This window comes from Lepus europaeus, chromosome 4, assembly GCF_033115175.1.
Source record: "Lepus europaeus isolate LE1 chromosome 4, mLepTim1.pri, whole genome shotgun sequence".
Lineage (NCBI taxonomy): Eukaryota > Metazoa > Chordata > Mammalia > Lagomorpha > Leporidae > Lepus > Lepus europaeus.
The window spans coordinates 39970207-39992009 of record NC_084830.1 but is presented as its reverse complement, the minus strand read 5'-3'; the positions used below and the strand labels follow the sequence as shown (position 1 = coordinate 39992009).

The 21803-nt window shown below is 41.0% G+C and overlaps 1 long non-coding RNA gene and 1 pseudogene across 2 annotated transcripts in view; one reads left to right on the top strand and one right to left on the bottom strand.

Moving 5' to 3' along the window:
• The window catches only part of LOC133758315 (uncharacterized), a 79243-nt gene that overhangs the window by 37293 nt on the left and 20147 nt on the right, over positions 1–21803 (bottom strand). For both annotated transcript variants that reach the window (XR_009865783.1, XR_009865782.1), the window contains one exon: positions 7796–8120. This is a non-coding gene — a long non-coding RNA (uncharacterized LOC133758315). The remainder of the gene's footprint in view (positions 1–7795; positions 8121–21803) is intronic.
• LOC133758158 (ribosomal biogenesis factor-like) lies at positions 10099–19074 on the top strand (annotated as a pseudogene).

The following is a 21803-nucleotide window of genomic DNA, read 5'->3' as shown; positions in this document are numbered from 1 at the left end:
CCTTGGAAAGCAGTAAAAGATGGCCCAAGTGCTTGGGCCCCTGCACCTGCATGGGAGACCTGGAAGAAGCTCTTGGCTCCTGGCTTCAGATTGGCACAGCCCCAGCCATTGTGGCCATTTGGGGAATGAACCAGCCAGCAGATGGAAAACCTCTCTCACTCTCTCTGCCTCTGCTTCTCTGTAACTCTGTCTTTCAGATAAATAAATAAATCTTTAAAAAAAAAAAAACCTGTGAAGATCAAGATATTGATGAAATGCCTGAAACTGAGTTCAAAAGAGTAATCATGGGAGTACTCAGAAGCAAATTCATTAATTAAATAAATCCATACATGACATGAATAAAGATTTTTCCCATGAAATTGAGATTTTAAAGGGAAATCAAAATGAAATATTAAAAATGAGAATTCAATAGATCAAATAAAAAAGGCAATAGAAAGCCTTAAAAACAGACGTGGTGAGGCAGAAGAAAGAATATCTGAGCTAGAAGACAAATCTTTGGAAATTTTTGTCAGTCCTAGAAAAAAGAAGAAATTAGAAAAATTAAACAGTGTGTGAGATTTATGGGATACTATCAAATGACCCAACACACAGGTCTTCGGAGTTTCCTAAAGGAAAGAGAATGGATTAGAAGGCCTATTTAGTAAGATAATTACTGAAAACTTCCCCAATTTGGAGGAAAAAAAAAAAGGATGACAAAGTACAGGAAGCACATAGAACTAATAGACATGACCAGAAAAGATCTTCACCACCACACATTGTAGTCAAACTCTCCACAATACAATCAATTAGGAAAATATTCTAAAGCGTGCTTGAGAGAAATACCAGATTACTTTCAGAGGATCTCCAATTAGACTCACAGCTGATTTGTCATCAGAAACCCTACAGGCCAGAAGACAATGGCTAGATGTAGTTCAAGTCTTAAGAGAAAAAAACTGTCAACCCAGAATACTATATACTGCAAAGCTTTCATCCATGAATGAAGGTAAAATAAAGACCTTCCATAACAAACAGAAATTTAAAGAATTCATCACTCATCCAGCCTTACAAAATGTTTAAGGATCTACTACACACAGAAACACAGAAAGATAGTCATCATTATGAAAGAAAGTGAAGGCAGAAAAATTCCCAGTAAAAGTACAAAGGAAATCCAAAGTAATCAATGGGAATATTTACCCAAAAATGGCAAGGCCAAGTTGTCACAAACCAAAAGTCACCTTGAATATAAATGGCCTCAACTCTCCAGTTAAAAGATACAGGCTGGCTGAATGGATTAAAAAACAAAACCTATCTCTCTGTTGCCTTCAAGTAGCACACCTGACCAAGAAAATTACACACAGGCTTAAAGTGAAAGGATGGAAAAAAGATATTCCATGCTAACAGAAACTCAAAATGGATCAAAGACCTAAATCTATGATCCAATACCATCAAATTACTTGAGAACACTGGGGAAACCTTGCAAGACATTGGCATAAGGAAAGACTTATTGGAAAAAACTCCACAAGCACAAACAATCAAAACCAAAATTGACAAATGGGATTACCTCAAGTTGAGAAGTTGAGAAGCTTCAACACTGCAAAAGAAGCACTCAGCAAAGTGAAGAGGCAACTGGTAGGATAGGAGAAAATATTTGCAAACTATGCAAATAATAAATCAGTACAAACCAGAATCTATAAAGAACTCAAGAAACTCAACAATAACAAAACAAACTATCCACTTAAAAAATGGGCAAAGGACTTGAACAGGCATTTTTCAAGAAAGGAAATTCAAATGGCCAACAGACACTTGAAAAAGTGCTCAGAATCACTAGCCATCAATAAAATGCAGATCAAAACCACAACGAGGTTTCACTTCACCCCAGTTAGAACGGCTCTCATACAGAAATCAACAAACAATAAATGCTGGCAAGGATATGGGGAAAGAGATACCCTAATCCACTGTTGGTAGGAATATAAACTGGTGCAGCTCTGTGAAAGACAGTTGGAGATACCTCAGAATACTATATGATCCAGCCATCTCATTCCTGGGATTTTACCCAAATCCAAAGAAACCAGCATATGAGTGATCTGTACCCCCATATTCAATGCAGTTCAATTCACAATAGCTAAGATATGGATGGAATTGACCCAAATGTCCATCAACTGAAGACTAGATAAAGGCATTATGGTATATATACACTATGGAATACTATACAGCAGTAAAAATGAAATCCTGTCATTTGCAACAAAATGGATGAAATTGGAAACCATTATAGTTAGTGAAATAAGCCAGTTCCAAGAAGACAAATACCATATGTTCTCCCTGATCTGTGAAACTAACAGAGTACTAAAAGGTAATCTATAGAAGTGAAATTGACACTTTCAGTTGTGATGATTTTGAGCATACCTTGTCTTGACTACTGAGGAACTGTGGATTTTTTTGTGCTTCTCTTCATACTATTTGTTGAACTCTATACTTAGTACACAGTTAATCCCATGCCATGAGTATAAAGTTAACTGAAAATAGATCTTTGTAAAAATAAGAATGGGAATGGGAGAGGGAGGAGGAAAAACGGTGGGAGTGGGTACAGGAGGCCAGGTAGGGCAAGAAGAATCTTTATGTTCCTAAATTTGTATATATGAAGTGCATGAAATTTGTATACCTTAAATAAAAGGTTTCTAGATTAAAAAAATAAACCAAAATTTTTATTTGAGTAAATTAGAGTGCAACCTAAATCAAAGAAAAAGAAACAAGAAAAACAAAAAGGTGTGAATATAGTTTATTTCTCTTTCTTGTTAAAGAAGTCTTGTAGGGGGTTGGCACTGTCGTGTAGTGAGTAAAGCTGCTGCCGGCAGTGCCTGGCATCGCATACGGGTGCTGGTTCAAGTCCCAGCTCTCTGCTATGGCCTGGGAAAGCAGCAGAAGATGGCCCAAGTCCTTAGGCCCCTGCACCCACGGGGGAAACCCGGAAGAAGCTCCTGGCTCCTAGCCCCTGGCTTCGGATTGGTGCAGCTCCAGTCATTGTGGCCAACTGGAGAGTGAACCAGTGGATGGAAGACCTTTCTCTCTCTCTCTGCCTCTCCTTCTCTCTCTGTATAACTCTGACTTTCAAATAAATAAATAAATAAATAAATAAATCTTTTTTAAAAAGTCTTGTAGGCAGGCTAGAGCAGGTATAGTAATAAGAGACTCAGATTTAATTTGCATTTCAGTTTGTCCTAAGCTTCCTTGCATCCTCAAGATTACCTCCTGGTACAAGATGGTTGGCTAGAGCTCCAGCCATTATATCCATATAACCTCATATATGGATATGAGAACTAGGGAAACTAGGAACTAGGGAAAGGCAAGAGTATCCCTTCCTACTGAGACAGATCACTTGCAACCTTCTCATTAACATTTGTATTTTATCTGTCAGAATGTAGTAGGCCAGACCACTTCCGGGTTTTTCCTCTTTTGGAAGCCCCCCTCCATGCTGCTCTGGCTGGAAGCCTTTGACTCTAATGAATCTTGCTTTTTTAAATCTCAAAAAAAAAAAAAATTCTGTTAGAGAAAACTTTCCCTGTACAACTGAGTATATAACTTGTGAAAATTCATCAGCAACACATGCTCTCTCAATTTGTCAGATCTCACTTTAGAGTCATTCAGCTCGGAATGTTGGCACCTTCTTTCTTCAATGGGGTGTATAAAAAGCAGTGACAAATGAGCATTTTGCAGTTGCAACCAGAGTTATTCTGAGTGCACAGAACTTCACTGTCACGTTGCTACGGTGATGAAACTGTACCTCCTGTCTGACTCACAAGCACTCTGCAGCCCCTGCTACAAGCACCTGTGCAGAGGGCTTGAGCTTGTATTTCCCAAACTTTCACTGCATCTAAGGTGGAAAAATTGTCCTGGCCTGTTCAGAACTGTTCTGTTCTTAGAAAAAAAAGACCAGTATCCCAGAAATCCTTTCAAAAGCAGCAGGATAGGTGGTCAACATCTCTGCATCTAAACCATATGGAGGCTTCATCCCCAGAGCCCATAAGTCAGTAAGGGTGGGGGTGAGGCCTCGAGGTTCTGCATTTGTAATAAGCTCCCAGGGATGCAATGCTACCCATGGATGGACCATGCTTTACTGGCCTAAGACAGTTTTCAAACATCAACATTATAAAATGATTATGTTGATCCATATATTTAGTCAATGACAAATTCATAGGAAAAACTTTGACCAAAATTAAGGTTTTCTTCTCTGATTAGGCTGGTCCCACGCACTTGCCCCTGGGAGGCTAAGCCTACAACTTGCTCTTCCAACCCTTCTAGAAGCTTAATAAGCACCTAATTTTTTTAAAGCTTTTATTTAATAAATATAAATTTCCAAAGTACAGCTTATGGATTACAATGGCTCCCCCCCCCATAACTTCCCTCCCACCCGCAACCCTCCCCTTTCCCGCTCCCTCTCCCCTTCCATTCACATCAAGATTCATTTTCAATTCTCTTTATATACAGAAAATCAATTTAGTATATATTAAGTAAAGATTTCAACAGTTTGCCCTCACATAGCAACACAAAGTGAATAACACTGTTGGAGTACTAGTTATAGCATTAAATCACAGTGTACAGCACATTAATGGCAGAGATCCTACATGATATTTTTTTTAAATTGATTAATTTGCTATGCAATTTCCAATTTAACACCAAGTTTGTTTTTTTTTTTTCATTTTCAATTATCTTTATATTCAGGAGATCGATTCAGTATATACTAAGTAAAGATTTCATCAGTTTGCACCCACACAGAAACACAAAGAGTAAAAATACTGTTTCAGTATTAGTTATAGCATTACTTCACATTGGGCAACCCATGAAGGGCAGATCCCACATGAGAGGTAAGTACACAGTGACTCCTGATGTTGATTTAACAATTTAACACTCTTGTTTATGGCGTCAGTAATCTCCCTAGGCTCTAGTCATGAGTTGCCAAGGCTATGGAAGCCTTTAGGGTTTGCCAACTTCGATCTTATTCCGACAGGGTCATAGTCAAAGTGGAAGTTCTCTCCTCCCTTCAGAGAAAAGTACCTCCTTCTTTGATGGCCCCGTTCTTTCCACTGGGATCTCACTTGCAGAGATCTTTCATCTAGGTCTTCTTTATTTATTTATTTTTCCAGAGTGTCTTGGCCTCCCATGCCTAAAATACTCTCATGGGCTCTTCAGCCAGATCCGAATGCCCCAAGGGCTGATTCTGAAGCCAGAGAAGCACCTAATTTTTAAATAGTAAGTTCATTTCTGCCAAAGCCAGAAAACAAACAAAAGTGTTCTCTTATCTATAACTGAAGCCCGACTGACACCATCATGGGACACTGGATCGCAGGGTTTGAGAAGTGGCAGAAGAAAAGGGAAGGGAGTTTGTGCACATTTTGGGAACTATGAAAGGAAAAGCAGGGATTTCCTGTGAGTGCAGAGGCCTGTCCAGGCAAAGATGCCCTTACCAACCTCGGCCTTTTACAGGAAAAACAGTTATAAACCCAGCTGTTGGAAATCATATCAATACATTCCTGAACAATGACCACAGTCAGTAGAGAGATGACCTCATCCCACTTCCAATCAAAACAATAAGCCTGGCTCTAACTCTGTAGACAACAGAAACAAAATGTGCTTCTCTAACGGATGGAAATGAATGGACTTGAATGGGATGGTGATCTTTCTGGGGTCTAATGAGCCTCTAGCAGTACAAATATCTTACTCTAGAAAATTACAAACGGTGGGTGGGCATTTGGCCTAGCTCTTAAGATGCCAGTTGAAATGCCCCACTTCGGACTGCCTGGATTCAATTCCTGGCTCTGGATCCTGGCCCAGGCTTCTAACCAATGAAAGCCCTGGGAGGTAGCAGGTGACAGCTCAAGTAGTTGGGCCCTTTGCCTGGATTGGAGAGCTGGATTGAGGTCTTGGCTCCCAGCTTCAGCCCAGCCCAACCCAAGCCATGCACGGTGGGCATTTTGGGAATGAAACAGCAGATGGGAGCATTCTCTTTCTCTCTCTCTTTCTCTCTCTCTCTCTTTCTCTCTCTCTCTCTCTGCTTCTCAAATAAACAACTAAAAATTTTAAAATGCAAATCACTTATGTGAACACTAGCCAACACAGTAAAATCCCCTTAGTGGAGTGAAGACCAGAGTCCCACATCCTGACACCCCCAGATTCTCACATATCTCCAGGACATCAACTGCAAAGTCATTTCTTTAGAATTTTTATTTAGGCCTTAATAAATTAAATCACCATGTAAGGGAGAGCAGAAGAAGATGGAAGACATGCTGTGACTCCAGGGTCACTAATGTGCTAAATCAAGCATGGAAATGGGAAGAGTGGGCCATGAAATTGCAACCTAGACGGATATTGATTTTTAACTCAAACATACCAATTACACTCTGAAAATTGGATTATGTGTCTGTAAGGAACCAGTGTTAGATATGAAAACCAATATTTCTCCTGAGCAAGCAGCATTTTGGCTAGGCCTCCATGAGTTGGTCTGAACATGCCAGGGTTGCCATCTGAGAGCAGTGTACAGACACACAGGCAGGTATTGCACGCTGTGTTAGCAAGATTCTCTTATGCCATTATACCAAGTTATGCCATCTCTGGCTCATTTCTTAAACCAGATAAATATGTGCAATTTATTATTTGTCAGTTAAAAATAAAACTGAAAAACAGTTCTCTACTGACCTGCAAAATAATTGCAACTGACCCTCTCTGTGTGAATTTGATTACTATTCTGTAATGTCCCCTTTTGGTAAGGCCAAGGACTCAGCACAATTTTGCTATTCTTTCCTCTTAAAACTTGAACTCTTATCCTGATTTAAACTTCCACTCACAGGGCCACATGCATAGTAGAAAAGTCATTCTTTTCACATTGTTGCTTCTGCTTTTCTCTCTTGCTGCACTAGTGTTGAACGTACTGTACTAAGTTCATCCATTTACCAGGAGGTACTTGATAAGTTGTGGAGTAAGAGCAAAGGGTGGTTGAGAGTGTGATGCCTTATTTCTACTCTGGCACAACTCCAATCCTGCCTCAACACAGTAGGAGGGCCTTTTGGACCTGTAAGCACAGTCATGTCTCTCCCTGCTTAAAATCCTCCATGGTTTCTCAATGCATTCAGAATTAAAACAAACCCCTTTGCATTGCCTACACTAAGAAGCCCCTTGTCTAGGGTTGGATGTTAGTCCATGAATGTGAAATTCTCTTGCCAAGTGCTCAGTGAATCCTAGCTATCCTCTTCTTCCTTCCCTTTAGTGTACAACAAAGCTTCCCACAGTCAGTCCCCCTGGCCAACCTCTGCTTTCAGCCACCAACTCCCTCTAGCATGCAGCATGGGCATCTTCCTGATACTTGCACAAAACCAGCTTCTCCCATTTGATGATCTTTCCCTCCACTTCTTCCTTCCACTGCTAGGTGGCTCCTTCCTATCATTTAGGCCTAAAAACCTCCTCCTTGGATAAGTTGCTTTTCTGTCTGATCTAAATTGGTTCTCCCTGTTATTCTTCAACCACATCAAGTTCACCCTAATCCCATTTTGTAATTAATACTAATTTGTTTTGTAACTTCAACATCATTCTTTCTCATTAGCCTTTCCTTAAACTCTGCTAGAGAAGCAGAGATGCATTTTGTTTGCTACATATACTCAGTGTATAACATAGCATTTAGCATCTAGAAGAAACTCAGTTAATATTGGAAAAGTTATAAAATAACTCAAGGTATTTGTTGAATATTTACTATGTGGCTAGGCAATCTGCTAAGTATTTAGCATGCATTAGCTCCTCTGATCTTTCAAATACCCTCAAGGTATATACTTACCTCTTTATACATTTGCAGAAATTGTGACTCGGGCAGGGGTTCAATAGGCTAATCCTCCACCTTTGGCGCCAGCACACCGGGTTCTAGTCCCGGTTGGGGTGCTGGATTCTGTACCGGTCGCTCCTCTTCCTGTCCAGCTCTCTGCTGTGGCCAGGGAGTGCAGTGGAGGATGGCCCAAGTGCTTGGGCCCTGCACCCCATGGGAGACCAGGAGAAACACCTGGCTCCTGGCTTCGGATCAGCATGGTGCGCCGGCTGCAGTGGCCATAGGGGGGTAAACCAATGGCAAAGGAAGACCTTTCTGTCTCTCTCACTGTCCACTCTGCCTGTCAAAAAAAAAAAAAGAAATTGTGACTCAAGGAGTTGATATAAACCACACAAAACTAAGTGTCAGAGTTAAGAATTGAACTGAGGTCCATCCAACTCCAAACTATTTGCTTTTGCCCCCACACAGATTACTTTCAGTAACAAGGGGGTGGACAGGTGAGATCACGTAACCCGGTAAACAGCTAGTTCTGCCTAATCTATGGTGTGTAAAATTGCCCCCAGTAACAAGTTAAGTTGTCCTTCTGGAATTGAAACATCAACAAGACAATTTTGCTGCCTTGGGATGAGCTTGTTCCTGGACATGTGCTACATTTTCTGTCAACTTCAGCAATCCTTTAGGGCTTGCATGTGCACCATGTATAATTGTGTGACTTTCAAATATTGAGCAGTGCTCTCGCAAGTTGCCTGTTTTATCTCAGGAGACTCTGTGGTCTTGGGTTTATTATCAGAGTGAATGCAGAAATGGTCTATTTCCTATATAACCAGAGGAATCCTCTGCAGAATGAGCTCAATGGGAAGAAAGCAATTCAGCTCAGAGATAAGAAGAAATGCCATGGGGAAATATGTGGACTCCAAACCAGCTGTTCTCAGTCTTCAAGTCAGTAACATCTCAAGTTACATCAGTGATTACCCATGGACTAAAGATTCTTTGGCTCCCATTCCATTTCCCAAATAGTAAGATATTGTTGGATACCAAACTGAAAGTCCAAGAGCCAAGAAAACAAACGACAGATAATGTTTAACATTTACTGAGTTTTTGCAAAGAAGCAGGCACTGTGCTCAGCTCTTTACCTGAATAAACTTGTTTTATTCACACATAACCCTTGAGGTGAGCACTATTATTATTCCCAATAAACAGGTAAATAAAATGAGGCACATAAAGGTTAAGTAACTTGCAGTGTGGTCATGCTAAAAGTTGTATTGGAGGATGACATTGGCAAGAATAGTGGAGTAAGAGCTACTGAAGGGCCGGCACCGTAGCTCACTTGGTTAATCCTCCACCTGCAGTGCTGGCATCCCATGTGGGTGCCAGGTTCTAGTCCCATTTGCTCCTCTTCCAGTCCAGCTCTCTCCTGTGGCCTGGGAAGGCAGTGGAAGATGGTCCAAGTGCTTGGGGCCCTGCACCTGCATGGGAGACCTGGAGGAAGCACCTGGCTCCTGGCTTCAGATAGGCACAGCGCCAGCCGTAGTGGCCATTCGGGGAGTAAACCAATGGAAGGAAGACCTTTCTCTCTCTCTGTCTATAACTCTACCTGTCAAATAAATAAATACATTTTCAAAAAAAAAGAGCTATTGAAAATCCTTCCCTCTATAAAAGAAACAAAAATACTGGTATTTTAATATTGATACCAACTTTTCCAGAACTTTATAAATTAATCAAAGAGTTAGGGAGCATTAATTCAAGAAAATGGTGAATTTCAGTAATAATAAAAAAAATCTTATGGCATTTTAACTTGCCTTATTCCTATCTCTCTCTCCAAAGCTCTATGATAATCTTGAAAATCAACAGCTTCCCATCAACATGCAAATCAAAAACTACTAGTGGGCACACATCAGGATTGGCGGTCCTTCTAAGGTCCCAGAGAACTGTCATTGTTTGACCAGGCAATTCCCTGGAAAATCCCACTTGCAGGAGGTCACCATAGATAAAATCAGTGGTCACCATAGATAAAATCCTTTCCCCTTAGGGTATTTGTTGAAAACAATCAGCAGCAGTTGTTTGACATCACAGTGGCCTGAAGCAACAGTAGCAGTTTGGGTGAGCAACAAGCTAAACAGAAAAACTTGAAAGTCTGGAGGATAATATTCCTGAGGGGCTTTGAAAAGCTCCAACATCATTCTGGGAATCTAGAATTCATGTGGCTAGGCTTGTGCACATGCCCAGGAAAGATCTAATAAAGCCATAAGCTCTCACCTCTGGCTGACTCTGAGAGTCTACACAAGCAGGAAGGGGAGGCAGAAGCAGAGTTGTAAACCATGTGCCTGAACATTGAAGGTATGTTCCAACACGTACACAAAGTCTCACAAAGATTGGAAGCCTTCTGGTTTCAGGCATTCAAGGAAATCTATGTCCAATTAGTAGCTGACTGCTAAGCTATCTGGAACTATGCATGACAATATATATAGACACTACAGAATTAGTTCAGAGTAGTCACTAAACAAGCAACAACAAAAATACCAAAAAAACAATAGTGGGGAAGAGGGTGAAATCAGATTTCCAGAATTTCTACATGATATTATTTGAGATTTCCAGTTTTCTTTTCTTTTCTTTTCTTTTCTTCTTCTTCTTCTTCTTCTTCTTCTTCTTCTTTTTTTTTTTTTTTTTGAAAGAAAAAAGAGAAAGAAAGAGAGAGAGAGAGATAAATTCCATTCTCTAGTTCACAACAGCCAGAGCTGGGCCAGGCTGAAGCTAGGAGCCCAGAACGCAATCCAGGTCTCACACTCAAATGCAGGGACTCAAGCATTTGGGCCACCATGTGCTACCTCCCAGGTATACTGCCAGTGTAGGAGTTGGAGTCCCTAGCTTGCTAAATGCGGGTTCCGCTTCTGTACCCTGGCTGCTTGCTTGCCTGCTATGCTCCCCTGGAATTTATGACCTCCTGTCCCCCACTAGCTCCCCTGGAATTTATGGCCCGATGCTTCCCGCCAGTTCCTCCCCGTGCCATCTCCTTTGTGTGGCCTTCCCGCCACATAACATATATAGCCTTTATGTTTAAATGAACCAATGAACATGTTAGGTCCCAATACCTTGCCATATAGAGAGTGAGAAGGTAACCTACATAGGAGATGACCTGCACCCTTGTAAGGGTGAGGCTATAAAAACCTCTCTTATGTAAACGAGGGGGCCTTTTGCCTGTGCACTGCTAAAAGGCTGTGTGCGGGTAGGGGGTCCCAGCCCTGGTAACAAATAAACCTCTGCTTTTGCATCTGCGACTGTGCCTCGTGCATTGATTGGGAAATTCGGACACAACACCAGGAAACTGGATTGGACTTCCTCCCAGGCACTCTGAAACAGATTGTGGGTTTCCAAAGTGGTCTGTTAACACGCGGTGCCACAACATTTGACTCAAGATGTCCAATTTTCAACAACAACAAAAAATATCACACAAGAAAATATGGCCCCCAAACGGGGGGAAATAAAAATAGTCATGGAAGAGGCAAGTTTTTGTGCACTGGTTAAGATGCCATTTGAGACATCCACATCCTGTACTGGAGAGCCAGAGCTTGAGTCCCAGCTCTGCTTCCTAGTCCAGCTTCCTATTAATGGGTACCCAGAGAGCCAGAAAATGATAGCTCAAGTGATTGGATCCCTGCCACCCATGTGGGAGACCAGGAATGAGTTCCTGGGTCCTGGCTTTGTCCCAGCCCAACCCAAGCTGTTGAAAGCATTTAGGGAGTGAAAAACCAAATAGGAGATGTCTGTCTGTATTTGCATCTCTCTATCTCTCTCTTCCTTTCAAATAAAAATGTATATAAATTTTAAAAAATAGTCATTGGAAACATTGTCCAAGGAAGTCTAAAAGTTAGACTTACTAGATGAAGACTTTAACACCTATTTAAATATTTTCCAGGAACTGTGTCTAAACAACTAAAGGAAAATATGAGGACAATTTATCAAATAAAGATTGTCAAAAAGGTTAAAAATTATAAAATATGCCAATAAAAATTCTTGAGTTGAAAAGTAAAACCATTGAAATTAAAAATTTGGGGTCAGCGTTGTGGAATAGTGTGTAAAGCTGTCACCTACAGTGCTGGTTTCCCATTTGGGTGCCAGTTCAAATTCTGGCTGCTCCATTTCCAATCCAGTTCTCTGCCGAGGCCTGGAGAGCAGTGGAAGATGGCCCAAGTCCTTGGGCCCTGCACCTACGTGGGAGACCTGGAAGAAGCTCCTGGCTCCTGGCTTCAGATCAGCACAACTCTGGCCATTCTGGCAAGTTGGGGAGTGAACCAACAGATGGAAGACCTCTCTTTCTTTTTGTGCCTCTGCCTCTCTGTAACTCTGACTTTCAAGTAAACAAATAAACAAATAAACAAATAAAATCTTAAAAAAAATTCACTAGAGGAATTGAACAGCATATTTGAGCTGGAATTTAATATTATTTAGTTTGAAGATTAGAGTGAGCAGAAAAAAAATAGGAAAAAGGAACAGAGCTCCAAAGACCTGTGGGATGCACCAAGTATGTCAACATGATCATAATAAGAATCCTTGGAGGAGAGAAACAATAACAGAAAGAGTACTTGCAGAAGTGACTGAAAACTTCCCAAATGTAATTTTAAAATCATTAATCTGTAATCCAACAAGCCTTTACAAAATTCAAGTAGGACAAAGTTCAGAGATCCACATTTACATATATTATAATGAGATTGTCAAGAATCTGGGAAGCCTGACTTGTTCCCTCATTTCTCTATTCTCTTCAAGAAGGGAAACTGATTCTATTCTGAAGAACTCTCCATTGGATGTACAGTTTGATCTTTAGACCTTATAAAATGATGGCTAACAATCTTCTGTAATAACAGCCTGGCTATATATGGAAGAAATTATTATTTCACAGCTAGATTTACTTTGCCAAGGGCACAGTAAACAAGCAAAACCTCCCTTTTCAAACCGAACGAAGGGAGAGAAAGAGAAAGTTTTATTAATGACTTCAGATTTTATAGATAAGGTGGTCATCATGTTTGATGTTAAAGTGAGGACATAGCTTTCCTTGTGAGTATTGCCTACCTCACAGAAAAACCACTATCAGAACATGCTTGTGACTATAGACTTCCAGCTTAGGCCACCAAAGATTGGAGAGGGGACTGAGCACCCCCTTGACTTGCATCCTCTTAAAGGTTTCCTCTGGTCTCCTTTAACAGAAACCAGGAGGAGGAAGCAGCTAGGCAGCAGAAGCAATGTAAAGATAGGTGGCAGGCTAATTAATGGCTGCTATACACAGTGATCTGCCATCCAGGAGACACAACAGTACAGTCCATCGCAAATAGCATTGGTTTTTAAATTTTTTTAAAGATATATTTTATTTATTTGAAAGACATAGTTACAGAGAGAGGTAGAGCCAGAGAGAGAGCGAGAGAGAGAGAGAGGTCTTCCATTCTGCTGGTTCACTCCCCAAATGGCTGCAATGGTTGGAGCTGAGCTGATCCAAAGCCAAGAGCCAGGAGCTTCTTCCAGATCTCCCACTTGGCTGCAGGGGCCCAAGGACTTGGGCCATCATCTACTGCTTTCCTAAGCCATAGCAGAGAGCTAGATCAGGAGATGAGCAGCTGGGATGTGAACCAGTGCCCATATGGGATGCTGGTGCTGCAGGCTGAGGCTTTAACCTGCTGCACCATAGTGCCAGCCCATGGCATTGGTTTTTCAAAGTGGAAAGCCAGGGCTTCTGGTGGACACAGAAGTCAGCTTTTGAAGAGACCTGGCAGCTCTGCCAGCCAAGAGTTGGGTCACTGGAAATGGAACTGCCCTGGAGTCGAAGGACTCCCAGGTCAGAACTGCAGACCTTGTTAGCTCTAAGCTGAAAAGCCCTTTACTCAGCCCAGCTTCCAAAGTAACCACAGCGGTTGAGGGGACAGCCAAGTAGGGTCAGTAACACTGCAGGTGGAAATGTAAATTTCCTTTTAGAGATGCCATCTACCAGCTCTCCGCCCAGGCCAGCTAGGTAATGGAAGTCAACAGGATGCCTTCCCTAAGGAGGTTCACACCTCCCTTAGGATGTCTCTTCCAGTACCTTATGTGAAAAGATAGGTTTGGACCTCATATATACCTGGCCAGGCCTTAGCCCAGCTGATTGGTATCTGGTCCCTCCTGTCAGTTTCTATCTGCCTCTCAATAGGAACACTTGCTCATAGTTCAGCCAGCACCTTTCTTAGGTCCGGCAATGACTCCATGCTTTGTTTTTAGACTCTGTGAGTTTAAACTGCTTATTAGATTCCTTTTCTCAAGTCTTGAAACAGTGAAATTCTAGATGGCCATGCCCATGAAACCTCGGATGGAAGCAGTTCCTGCAAGTTGGCACTGCATCCCCCTCGAGAAGCCACCTGTTGCTGAGAAGCCACCTCTTGTGGAACCCTGTCTTGACTGCCATTCCCAATGATGCCCCTTTTTAGCATGAAGCAGCCACAGTGGTCATCGCCCAGTTCCCCTAACAGAAGTTAGGGTCTATTTTTCTGCGGGGGGCGGGGAGCGGGGGGAGTGGATGTGAGGAGTCAGATGGGTTAGTGGGCAGTCAGGGTAGTCCGGACAGAGGTTTAAGGGTGCAAAATACTTGCTTTCTCCAGAGGATGTCTTTAGCAAGCTTAAAAGTGCCTGCCTGGCATGGAAAGCCAAAACACTGTGGCAAAGAATGATCTACATGAAGGATCTCTGTGAGTGAGATCCCAGTGGAAAAAAGGGGCCATCAAAGAAGGATGTACTTTTCTCTGAAGGGAGGAGAGAACTTCTACTTTGCTTATGGCCCTGTTTAAATACTGACAGAGTTTGTGGACTCAAAGGGCTTCAACAGCCTTGGCAGCTGATGACAAGGGCCTTGGGTGATCACTAACGCCATAAACAAGAACGTCAATTGTTAAATCAACAACAGGAGTCACTGTGCACTTAGTCCCCATGTAGGACGTCTATCCTTAATGAGTTGACTATGAGAATTAACTGTAGAAGTTGTTTTCAAACAATACTTTATACTTTGTGTATCTGTGTGGGTACAAATTGTGGAAATCTTTAATTAGTATAGAGTTAGTCTTCTGTATATAAAAATTAAAAATGAATCTTTTTTATTATTTTATAGTTCTTTTTAAAATGAATTTTAACTTTTATTTAATGAATATAAATTTCCAAAGTACAGCTTATGGATTACAATGTCTCCCCCCCCCCCATAACTTCCCTCCCACCCGCAACCCTCCCATCTCCCACTCCCTCTCCCATCCCATTCACATCAAGATTCATTTTCAACTCTCTTTATATACAGAAGATCAATTTAGCATATATTAAGTAAAGATTTCAACAGTTTGCACCCATACAGAAACACAAAGTGTAAAATACTGTTTGAGTACTAGTTATAGCATTAAATTTCAATGTACAACACAATAAGGACAGAGATCCTACATGAGGAGTAAGTGCACAGTGACTCCTGTTGTTGACTTAACAAATTGATACTCTTGTTTATGGCGTCAGTAATCACCCTAGGCTCTTGTCATGAGTTGCCAAGGCTATGGAGGCCTTTTCAGTTCACCAACTTTGATCTTATTTAGACAAGGTCATAGTCAAAGTGGAAGTTCTCCTCCCTTCAGAGAAAAGTACCTCCTTCTTTGATGTTGACGGCCCCGTTCTTTCCACTGGGATCTCACTTGCAGAGATCTTTCATTTAGGTCTTTTTTTTTTTCTTTGCCAGAGTGTCTTGGCTTTTCATGCTTAAAATACTATCATGGGCTCTTCAGCCATATCCGAATGCCTTAAGGGCTGATTCTGAGGCCAGAGTGCTATTTAGGACATGTGCCATTCTATGAGTCTGCTGTGTATCCCGCTTCCCATGTTGGATCGTTTTTTCCCTTTTTTATTCTATCAGTATTAGCAGACACTAGTCTTGTTTATGTGATCCCTTTGACTCTTAGTCCTACATTATGATCAATTGTGAACAGAAACTGATCACTTGGACTGGTGAGATGGCACTGGTACATGGCACCTTGATGGGATTGAATTGGAATCCCCTGGCACGTTTCTAACTCTACCATTAGGGGCAAGTCTGATTGAGCATGTCTCAAATTGTACATCTCCTCCCTCTCTTATTCCCACTCTTATATTTAACAGGGATCACTTTTCAGTTAAATTTCAACACTTACAAATAATTGTGTATTAATTACAGAGTTCAACCAATAGTATTAAGCAGAACAAAAAAAAAATACTAAAAGGGATAAAGTATTAAGTTGTCATCAACAGTCAGGACAAGGGCTGATCAAATCACTGTTTCTCATAGTGTCCGTTTCACTTCAACAGGTTTCCTTTTTGGTGCTCAGATAGTTGTCACCGATCAGAGAGAACATATGATATTTGTCCCTTTGGGACTGGCTTATTTCACTCAGCATGAAGAATAATAGGGTGTGAGAGGGAATAGGAGGTAGGATGGGAGTGGGGGTGGCAGGGTGGGTGGGTGGGGGGAAGAACCACCATATTCCTAAAGCTGTATCTATGAAATTTGTATTCATTAAATTTAAAAAAAAAGAAAGAAAGAAAAGAAAAAAGTGCCTGCCCACTCCTTTGCAGCTTCCAATCTTATCATAAGAATAGCAAGGGAGAGGCAATTCCTTCTGAGCTCCCAGTTGACTATAAAGCAAATTAGGCATCCCACCCTCCTGATGGTTCTTTGTTTCTTCCAGACAGGATGAAAGATTGCAAATCAGGTATTTTGATGGGTGTTATCCCTGCCTTGTAAATGAATATCAAGTTGAAGTTTTTTCTTCTCCAAAATTATGCTTAAAAGCCCCAGTACCGCTGGCGCCGTGGCTTAACAGGCTAATCCTCCGCCTTGCGGCGCCGGCACACCAGGTTCTAGTCCCGGTTGGGGCGCTGGATTCTATCCTGGTTGCCCCTCTTCCAGGCCAGCTCTCTGCTATGGCCCGGGAAGGCAGTGGAGGATGGCCCAAGTCCTAGGGCCCTGCACCCGCCTGGGAGACCAGGAGAAGCACCTGGCTCATGGCTTTGGATCAACGAGATGCGCCGGCCGCAGTGGCCATTGGAGGGTGAACCAACGGCAAAAGGAAGACCTTTCTCTCTGTCTCTCTCTCACTATCCACTCTGCCTGTCAAAAAAAAAAAAAAAAAAAAAGCCCCAGTACCACCAGCCCCTTTGGATTTTGCTTTTCTTGGAGCCCCCTTCCATGCCACTCTGTCTGGAAGTCTCTGACTCTAATAAATCTTGCTTTTAAACCTTCAAAAAAAGACTGTCAAGAGATAAAGATATAATTTTCAAAGCAATAAAAGAGAAGAGACTTATCACATATAAAGGATCTTCCTTTTTAAATTAATACTTGTATATTTTTATGGGGTACACTTATATTTTAACAGGTACATACAGTATAAACTAATCAAATCAGGAAATTAGCATTTCTGTTGCCTCATCATTTCTTTGTATTTGGAGCCTACAAATTACTCTCTTCTAGTTCTTCATACTACATTATATTGACTACATTATTGTGAACTATAGTCACCCTGATATAAGTACTATGGAACAATAAAACTTTACCTAAATGTGTTTTGGTATACAAGAGTTCTTCAATAAGATTAACAGGCAATTTCTCACCAGAAACTACGTAGTTACAAAGGGAGAGGAGCTGGCGCTGTGGCACAGTGGGTCAACGCCCTGGCCGGAAGCACCACTGGCATCCCATATGGGTGTCCATATGAGCGCCAGTTCAAGACCTGTCTGCTCCACTTCCTGTCCAGCTCTCTGCTATGGCCTGGGAAAGCAGTAGGAGATGGCCCAAGTCCTTGGGGCCCTGCACCCATGTGGGAGATAAGAGGAAGCACCTAGCTCCTGGCTTCGGATGGGCGCAGCTCTGGCCGTTGCAGCCATTTGGGGAGTGAACCATCAGATGGAAGACCTCTCTCTCTGTCTCTGTCTCTCTCTGTCTCTCTCTCTCTGCCTCTCCTCTTTCTGTGTAACTCTGACATTCAAATAAAATAAATAAATCTTTAAAAAAAAAAAAGAAAGCAAAGGGAGAGTATATTCATAGTCCTGGGATAAAAATTCCTGTCCAGGGGCTGGCACTGTAGCATAGCAGGTAAAGCCACCGCCTGCAGTACTGGCATATGCAGTGCCAACCCCATATGGCATCGGTTCAAGTCCTGGCTGCTCCACTTCTGATCCAGCTCTCTTCTATGGCCTGGGAAAGCAGTGGAAGATGGCCCAAGTCCTTGGGCTCCTGCACCCACATGTGAGACCTGGAAGAAGATCCTGGCTCCTGGCTTCGCATCAGCCCAGCTCTGGCCTTTGCTGCCAGTTGGGGAGTGAACCAGTGGATGGGAGACCTCTCTCTCTCTCTCTCTCTGTCTCCTTCTCTCTCTGTGTAACTCTTACTTTCAAATAAATAAATAAATCTTTGGGAAAAAAAAGTCCTGTCCATCTAGAATTCTATATCCAGCAAAATTATCCTTTAAAAATAAGAGAATTAAACAAAACCTGAATGAATTTGTCACTAGAATACCTGCACTAAAGAAACACTAAAGGGAGATTTTCATGCTAAAACAAACAGGAACTAAACAGTAACTGAAAGTCACACAAAGCAATAAAAGAGCAATGAATGGTAAAAGTAATTACCTTGGTTAATATAAAAGATAGTGTAAATGTATAAAAAATTTTTCTTCCTATCTTATTTAAAACACAGTTATGTAAAGCAATATTATAAATCTGTATCGACTGGCCAACAATGCATAGAGATATAACTGGTATGACAATAATAGTATACAAGGAGGAGGAGCAGACTTACACAGGAGCACATCTGTATTTACTATTGAGGTTAAGTTGGTATTGATCCTTCAGTTGATATTGCTGTGAATTAAGATTGATTGTAATTCCCAGAATAACAGATACAAAAGTAATGTAAAAATATGTACAAGGGTATGCAAATAGCATCATATGGGGCTCAAGCTGCTGCGCACAGCTTTGGGAGACAATAGCCAAGAACAAATGAGGAGGGCAGAAATCCAGAACTGTATTTCACAGAGCCAGTCAGAGAACTTTAAGGCTAAAAATAAAGCAAAACCAGTTACTACTAATCTTAAGAAGACAAATATTGTGAGTGATGAAAAAATCAGCAAAATGTGTATATTTTGTAAATATACAAAGGGACTTGCACATTTCTCGAGAGGCCTTCTCAGGAATCTTGGCAGAAAGCACTGATTCTTCCGTTGCACCATGAAAATGAACCAGTTAATGCTGACGAAGCTACAAGATCGCTGGCTCAGTTGTAATACAATGATGATACAAAGCTCAATAAAGTAAATGTTTTACACAATTTCATTTATGCATTTAAAGATTTATTTTATTTATTTGAAAGAATGACAGGGAGAGGGAGAGACAAAGAGATTGTCCATCTGCTGGTTTACTCCTCAGATAGCTGTGACAGCTTGGGGCCAGGCCAAAGCCAGGAGCCTGGGACTCCACCGGAGTCTTCCACATGGGTGGCAGGGGCCTAAGGACTTGAGCAAAATTCTGCTACTTTCCCAGGTACACTAGCAGGGAGCTGGATCAGAAGCAGAGCTTCCAGGACTTCAACTAGCACTCCAATATATGGATGCCAGCATTGCAGGTGGTGGTTCAACCCACTGTGCCACAACACTCGCCCCTGTACAACTTTAGTTTTTAAAAATCTTGTTAATCTACAGGCACTGGCAAAAACAAACACATAAACAGATCTTTCCTATAATCTAAGAAAGTAGAATGAGAAAAGTAAATGAAATGTGATTGGGTGTTAAAACAGGAGGCACTTCACAAAGTCTGCTCATTCAGTTACAGAGCCTCCTTTACATGTTTCACTTGTAAGTGGCAGTGACAGGACTGAAGGACCTACAGAAATACTGTTCCATGGCAGCACAAATGCAAACTAAACAATGTTGGACCCTTGGCCAATATTTTTGTTTTTGATCACCTGAAGTCTACTTCAATTTTCCTCTTGTAAAAGGAAAAAGCAGAAGGACTCAGAATTAGCCAAAAGAAACAAACTGAAACCTCAGAATTTACGTAATTACTCAGGAGTGTAGGGATTGTATATTAAAACACTTTTCCCTTGAAGCAGTCACAGTCCTTTGCTTTTATGGTTGAAGTTTTCTGAAGCAAAAAAAAAAAAAAAAAAAAAAAAGGAAATTATTTGGAAATAAATAAGGAAAAAAAGATATTACACTAGTAATTTAAATACTTAGGTTACTAAGAAATCTAAATATTACAGTTAAAGGTAGATAAGTCCCAAGTCTCCATGGAATCTAATAGTTTTGTTTCTGAACATCAAATAAATTACAAACTTCTCTATTATTATATAATTAAAGTTGTGGTCATCTCCCAGCATAGGAGAAAGTGATGAGAAGAAATGCTGCAAACAAAATAAAAATTCAATGTTACTAATGATTTCCACAAACAGGTAATGCTATTTAACATTAAATACACTGAGGCTGGGACTGTGGCACAGTGGGTTAGACCACTGCTGGTGACACGCCATCATGTGTCCTGGCTGCTCTGCTCCTGATCCAGTTTCCTGATAATGCAACTGGGAAGACAGCAGATGATGGCCCAAGTGCTTGGGCCCCTGTCATACTTGTGGGAGATCTGGATGGTGTTCCAGGCTCCTGGCTTTAGCCTGGCCCACCCCTTGCTGTTGTGGTCATTTTAGGAGTGAACCAGTGAAATAGAAAATCTCTCTCTCCCCCTCTTTCTCTGTCACTCTGCCTTTCAAATAAATAAACAAATCTTTTTTTTGTTTTAAGATAGTCTCAAATATATCATCAACCCCAATTAAGCTGCTTACTATGTGACATGTAAGTTTTTAAATATAATATGTAAAGTAATGATCAAATTAATGATATATATTTAGTGTATGTTTTGAAAAAGTCTAATTTCAAGGTAATTTGTACTGATTATTGGTATTAGCTTGAGCAACAGCTAATTGTTGTTGGAACTGTCACTAAAACACTCATCGAAGTAGTTGATTTACCACCTTGAAAACAGAAGTGTGCACTAGATTAAACTACATTATGATTTCACTACATATATGTTTAGTAAACATCTAAGTTGTTACTGAAGAAAATATGTATAGTGAAGTTAATTATAAGAGAAAAATTATATTATTAATATATAAAAATTATATACTAGAAAATAATACGAAAGAAGGCAGTAATGAAGAAAGGATAATATATGTAACACATATATAAAACAAATAGCAAAATGTCAGGCATAAATTTCACATTATCAGTAATTACACTGACTATAAATAAACCGAACATTTCAACTCCAAGACAGAATTTGGCAGAAAATGTTTTGTTTTGTTTTAAAACCCTGATCTTGGGGCCAGCATGGTGGCATTAGTGGGTAAAGCCGCTGCCTTCAATGCTAGCATCTTGACTGCTCCACTTTTGATCCAGCTCTCTGCTAATGACATGGGAAAGTCTGCACCCATGTAGGAGACCCTGAGGGAGGAGCTCTGGGCTCCTGGCTTCATCCTGGCACTGCCCCAGCCGTTGCAACCATTGAGGAGTGAACCAGCGGGTGGGTGCAGAATCGATCGATCTCTCTCTTACCTTCTGTAACTCTGTCTTGGAAATAAATAAAAAATAAAAATAATAACTAAAAAATATAATCCAGCTTTACACTGTCTACAAGAATTTCACTTTAGGTGCAAATGCACAAATACTTCAGGTTGAAAGTTTTTTTTTAAAGATTTATTTACATGAACTGGTGCCCATATGGGATGCCAGCACTGTGGGCAATGGCTTTACCAATTATGCCACAGCGCCGGCCCCAGGTTGAAAGTTAAAAAGAAGATTCCATGTAAGCAGTAAAACCAAAAGAGAGCTGAAGTTACTATACTAATATAAGACAAAATTTAAGATAAGAACTGTTACCAGGGGGCTGGCATCATGCTGTAGTGGGTTAAGCTGCAACTTGCAATGCCAATGCCCTATATTGGAATTCCAGTTCAAGTCCCAGCTGC